We start from the raw sequence: 7,245 nt of genomic DNA, 5'->3' as shown, positions 1-7,245 counted from the left end.
TCGGTGAAAGTGATCGATAGAATAATCACCAGGCGCTGAAAAGAATAAATAGTGGGTTCGATTCGTTCGATTAAAGTTGTCCAAGCATAGTCACAGACTAATGACTGACACAAGTAAAAGAAAGAAAACGAAATAATAGGCCAAGCTGGGTTCTATAGTTACAGTTAGGGAATGCTGCTGTTGCTTGACCCTTCGTATAGACTTATGCTTAAAGGAGTTCCTGCCGTGATCGTCCCTTCTATTCTTTGGTTATGCTCAGGGACTCCAGCACTACATTATTCAGTGTGTCGTTTTCTATGACATGGTGTGATTTGAAAGAGAGTTGGCTGCTATATCTAGCAGCCCATTGTCTCATGTGTTGAGTGAGGTGGAACCAAGACGTTCATTTTACGACTCTTGCCTTCATTACCTTCCAATATTTTATTTTGGCTTTGTCGGTATTCTAACTTTCCAGACATTTATATGATATATCTAACTCTTGATGCAGACACACAGACAGAGGACAAAAAGAAGAAATATAGAGTTAAGAACAATAAAAAAATAGAAACAAAAATTAATAACTTACTCGCATCTTCTATATATAAGATTAAAAGACGCAGGGAAATATGGAAATGGCCTAAATTTTATTGTCGAAAGAAAGATTGAGTTAGCTGCTCCAGTAGCATTTTGATGAGGAAAACGACGACGATGACGACCACGCTGCTGCTGCTGCTGCTGCTGCTGCTGCTGATGATGATGACGATGATGACAGTGGTGGTAACAGTATTGTTGATGATGATGATGATGATAGTGGTATTGATGCTGATGTTGTGTACTAAACAAGTGTCTTGAGGATTCTCGCGTTCAAATAATCCTCTCGTATTTCTGTATGAACCTCAATTCATACTTGCAGGATATCCCTTTATGTCCTGCCCAATAAACACACATGTTTTTCATCCACTTTTCTATCTTAATTCTAATTTACTAATTAGCCAAAGCCACTGGCATAGATGTGTGGTTAAGAAGCTCGTTTTGCAGTCACATCTTCAAGTTCATTCCCACTACGTGGCACCTTGGCCAAGTGTCTTCTATAATCGCCTCGGACCTACCAATGTCGTCTGAGTGAATACCGTAAATGGAGATTGTGTAGATGTCCGTCGTACACGTGTGTGTGTGTGTGTGTGTTTATGTACGTGTGTGTGTCTTCTTGTCTCTTTTTGTTTCTCCTACCATTGCTTGACAAACGCTGTCGGTTTGTTTACAACTCCATAACTTAACGATTCGGCTATAGGCTCCGATAGAATTAGTACCGACTATAACGCCTTAACGTGGTTGCACAGCATGATCGTAGTTCAATGACGAAAAAAAAAAAAGAAAAAAGAAAACAGAAGAAGATACAAAGGAAAGAAGAGCCTGCGCATATAACTATAACTCTGTCGCCCTCATCCCGCAAATTATAGCTTTTTGTTACGGCACCTTAACGTTCATGGCCCCGTTAACGTTCATGGATAGTTGGGGTTAACAGAATTTCTGAAGTTTACAAACTGTACTATAGTCTTCCTAATATCGCCTCGGTAATCAGAGAAAGAACACATTATGCAGGACAGTGCTGGAGAAACAAGAATGAAGTACACAACGATCTCCTAATCTGGAAAATCATGAACGGACATACATGTATCAGGCAGACCAAGAAGAGCATATAACTACCATGTTGTGGAAGAGACTGGATATCAGGCTCCGGATAGTAAGACTGCTGTGAAAGATCAGGACATCCGGGGTGGAAGAGTTTTGTTAATCCGGACAAGTCAACCGACTTGATTGATGGATACAGAAACTAATGAATATTAATTCGCGCTAATGCGGCGAGCTGGTAAAATCGTTACCGCATTTCGTCCGTCTTCACTGGGATCGACTTTGCCATTCATCCCATTCGGGTCGATCAAATAAATACCAGTTGAACACTTGTAAAGATGAAATAGATTTAACCCCACCCTCTCTCGGTATAATATATATATATACATATATATATATATATATATATATATATATATATTATATATATATATAAGAGATAATGGTGTCCCTGAGACTCAAAGGTGTCAGATAATGCTGAATAAGTGCTATAGAGACCATAGTTAATATCTACACAGCCTTGCTTTTTTTATCTATTACGCAAATAATTATATATATATATATATATATATATATATATATATATTATATCTATTATCATTATTATTATTATTAGTATATTGTTGTTGTTGTGTTTTTGTTTATTATTTATTATTATTATTATTATTATATTATTATCTATGTTTGACTTTTGTTTATGTCTGTACAAGTTGGCTCCAAGTCTCACCCAGAGACCTCAAGAGACAACAGGTTGGAAATTCACGTTGTTTTATGTCTAGTCTGTGTGCCATATATTTGGGTTTTTTTGGTGTTGTACAAGTGAATGTCTAATACATAAATTTAAAAAAAAAGTTTGTTTTAAACTTGGGATTACATAGAGAGTATTTGCGTAGGATATGGGCAGTTCCCATGAGCACTATCTTTTGAATTTCTGCCATTTTGGGGTTTCCTGGTATCTGAGTTAGGTAGCAATCAGCCCCTTTCGCTATCATTCCCAGGGCACCTATGACAACAGGTATTGTTTTAGTCTTCAGGTTCCACATTTTGCTGATTTCTATTTCAAGATCTTTATATTTGCTCAGTTTTTGGTAGGTCTTGACAGATACGTTTATATCGATTGGACAGTCATATCAATGAGGAGGCATTCTTTGTCTGAAGTCTTTCAATATGATGTCTGGCCTATTTGCCTCTATCTTTCTGTCAGTTGAATGGTGAAGTTCCAGAGGAGTGAGTGAGATGTGGTCGTTTTCAAGCACTGGAGGTGGATTGTGTTCCCAACAGTTTTTTTCATGGGGCAAATCCAGGTTTTTACAGATTACCCAGTGAATATATTGTGCAGCTCTATCGTGCCTGTTGAGATACTCTGTAGGCGCTAGAAGACTGCATGGAGACCACATGGTCAATGGTTTCATTTTGTTGCTTTCATACACGACATGTTGGACTGCTTCTGATCTTTAATATGTTGGCCTGGTAGTTTCTTGTTAGTAGGCATTGATCTTGAGCTGCTATGATAAACCCTTCTGTTTCAGATTTTAAGCCAGAAGCCATTAGCCATTGATGGGTCAGGGCTTTGTCAATATCTGCATTATTCGCTCTCTTTGGGTATTTGCCATAGAGAGGTTTTTCTTGCCATTTATTATTCAGAATATCTAAGGCCGCAGTTTTGGCACGGGTTTTCATGCGCCTCGCTTTTTCTGTGCTTGTTTCTTGTATGTCTATCTCTAATTCCGAAATTGGTTGTATTCGGAATTCACTTAGATATTCCTTTGCCTGTTTTGTGACTGAGTATGATGCTTTCTTGTTTTCATGTTTTGAGACAAGTTTTAACATCCAGTCCTCAGAGTTTTTCAGGTAGGTGTCTAGGCCAATTGTAGCAATCTTCATTGTTATTGCCAGTTGCAAAAGACCACGGCCTCCCTCTTTTCTTGGCAGATAAATTCGTTGTATATCTGCCTTAGGGTGGTGCTATTATTATTATTATTATTTTATTATTGTTATTAAATACATATACTAATGTATACGCTTTGTGTATTTTCCGTGGACTGCAATGGCATAGCGAAGTACACAATTCTCATGTGGCAGGTATCAAAACACCTTAGAAATCATGAACAGGCGAAATAACTCACCCCAATCCTGTTTGGGAGTGATGGACATCGATGTTGAGCCATGTTTGTGGCTTTTCAACATCACGTACTCACCTGGGCTGAAGGCGAATCCCCCAAGCAGTCCAACGATTCATATGTTCATGGCTTGTAAAATTGCGAGCTGGTAGGCCCAGAAATTGCATACTTAAGAGAAAATCTACTTATGAATTAAAAGCTGCTTTAGTGTAATAAATATTATTACATACTATGTGTTGCATTTGATATTTATTATACTAGAGCTGCTTTTATTTCATATATATATATATAGCGAAGGCAGTTTATTTCACTTTGCTCCAGTTCATTCATATGTCGAGATGTGTTGCAACGACACTGTCACCAAGCTGTATCGGCCTTGGCTTTTATCTTTGGATAACATCGGTGGCACGAAGTGGGGAGGCTTCTGTGCATGGGCGACTGCTGGTCCTCGATAAAGAACCTTGCCCGGACTTGTGCCTCGGAGGGGGAACTTTCTAGGTGCAATCCCATGATCATTCATGTGCGAAGGGAGTCTTTACTATATATATATATATATATACACGCCTACATACACACATTCAGCGAGAGAGAGAATCATAGAGACGGACGAGGAGGAGGAGAGGAAGAAAGAGTAAAAACACACATACACATATGTATGTATAAATATATGTGTGCGATGTAAGAGAAAAAGAGAGGAAAAGAAAAGTGTGTGAGAGAGAGAGGTGAAGGAGTGAGTGAGAGAGAGAGAGAGAGAGAGAGAAAGCTAACTTCCATAATATATAATCAACAGGGAGAGCAATTTTGCTTCTATTTTTTTTTTTTACTTTTTAATATAGTCTTATTTAATTATATTTCCAGATAACAAATATTTTCTTTTGAAAATAAGTGCTCATTTCATATTGTGTATAAGCAGCAAGAAATTTGTTAAAAGCAGATCTATTATTATTATTATTGTATTTATGCCATATTTCCTGATATTGGTTGCAAAAGCATACTTTCAATGTTACCCGTCTTATGACGAGTAACGATACTCTCTAGTGTGAGGATAAAAATGACAAACGAACAGAGAGCTGTTGCTGTGGTGGTGGCCCTCAATGACACCGTCTTTGTCGTCATTTAAACCTCAGCCCGCTCAAGTAAGACATCGAAATAATACAAAGGCATTCTTAGGGTGCGAGCTGGGAGGATCGTTAGCACACCGGGCAAAATGCTTAGCGCGTTTCGTCCATCTTTGTCATGAGTTCAAATTCAGCCAAGGTTGACTTTATCTTTCATCCTTTCAGGGTCGATAAAATAAGTACCAATCGAGCGCCGGGGTCAATGTAATGGACTTAACCCTCCCCCGAAATTGCTAGCCTTGTGTCAAAATTTGAAACCGATGTGAAAGCATTGTAATTGTGGCCACTTCGACCATCTTTTACAAGTCAAAGGCTTTCACATTACAAATGAATAAGAGTGCGTATGTCAATGCTAAGCATTACTTTAGGTCGTTATGTGATCTTTATGAGGTTAGGCAAAATTATTTCAGCTATATTTGCCGTGGATTTGTATCTACAACTGTCAATACGGATATTTTTGAACGATAAAAAAAAGCGTCCCCGAAGATAGGAGATTAAATGACAATTTGAAGATGCAATTTTCACCTGCAATCAAAACCAGGTGTCATGTTCTATTAAAGATTTCGTTGTACGTTCAAAAGCAATAACCCCTGCCAGTATTATAACTTGTATCTAAGCCGTCGAGCTGTCAGAATCATTAGAACAATGAACAAAATGCTTAGAGACATTTCATCCGTCTTTACGTTCTGAGTTCAAATTCAACCGCGGTCGATTCTGCCTTTCATCTTTTCGAGATCAATTAAAATAAATACCAGTCAAGTAATCGAATTATCCCTCCCTGAAATTGCTGGTCTTGATCCAAAATTTGAAACCACTACTATAATTTGTTTGTTTTTTGTTTTCCTTTTCTAAGTGATGTATTAATTTCACGGACAATTGATATCCTTGGTAATGATTCGTTCTTTGTGTATAATCAAATTGTGAAAATGTTTAATTTGCACAACTTTACAAGTGAAATAGACTTTATTGCTTATCCTTTTGTTTTACATTAAAACGCATATTTTGTCCAATGATAAAGTACCGCAACGTACTTATGTATTCAGAAACGAGATGAAATAGTTTAATGAGAGAGCGAAAACCATTATTAATAATTAGTGAGTGGAACTCGATAAGTATATCTCACTGATATATTTTAGTCAACCAAACAATAACAAACTTTACAAATCAATACAGGATTTACAAAAAAACTTACTTATTTCGATGAGCATGACAGATGCTTTTTCTAAAAATCTGCTTTTATGGAAAAGATTCTATTTAGAAGTGAAATACAGCATGTGTCCGTGTTTTTCGTAACGCGAATGCATTTGACCAAGCAGAAGTATTACGGAACGTAACGTGTGAGTATCTCAGGCTCAACACCTACTTGCTCGTTATTATTCTCTTTCTCTTCAACGGGAAGCTGCATTCATTATTTGTGGATTCCTACGATAAAACTAATCTCACCGCTGCAGAACAAGACCACTTACTGATATACCCTGCGACGACATTTTATTGATATCAAAATATGCTGGGCTATTGATTGGCGCCTGTTGGATACCGATACAAAAGAACCGTGTCAGAGATGGCAGTGAAAGCTTTCTAAAAGCGTTACTATCTTTTTGCAACATATATTTGTGTGAGTTGACGCTCTTGTCATTAACTGACATCAAAACGAAGACATTGTCAATGAAAGCGTAACCACATGTCGCTTTGCTAAATATTCAACCACGACTAAATGATGAAATTTATGAATTGTAGCAAAGTCTCATTAGTTTAGTGACAGATATTTAATGAATGATTCTGTGTATACATGCACTGCTTATTTACGGAATGTAATTTAAATTTCTATATTAATATGACTTATTAGGGCATTTGTAAATAAGCTATCGGAGGTTTTGCTACATTTATATATATCCTGTGCGTAATACATAATAAAAACGGCTGGGAACTGCAATTTTACATCACCGAATAAAATTTGTGTGTTACTCCAAAATAAACTCTTAAAGAGAATTCCAATTATATTCCATATTGATTTAGGTTATGGGAATGTTTTGAACCTAAAATTGTTTTCAAATAACGTTGATAGTTTCTTAGCAACTTCTATTTGATGAAGAAAAAGTCGGTTTAATGCTTTCTCACGTATTAGTGTCACGGATGTATATACTTCAGTGAATTACTGGCTTCTAAGGTACAATCAATGGCATATTTAGTGTGGAGATATGGCTAAAGTTGCAGGCATCTGAGGGATAGTTGTATACACCCATCCAGTATATTATTGTACTTACTTTATTGAAATTTGGTTGAGTTGAAGACCAGTACGACCGGGTGTAATGGTTAGGTTTGATGATTAGATGAATGTCACTGTTTTAACTAATGACCGATATAACTATATATAGCTATATCTGAGGAGCATTGAA

Source organism: Octopus sinensis, unplaced genomic scaffold, assembly GCF_006345805.1.
Source record: "Octopus sinensis unplaced genomic scaffold, ASM634580v1 Contig16287, whole genome shotgun sequence".
Taxonomy (NCBI): domain Eukaryota; kingdom Metazoa; phylum Mollusca; class Cephalopoda; order Octopoda; family Octopodidae; genus Octopus; species Octopus sinensis.
This window is presented reverse-complemented; position numbering follows the sequence as displayed.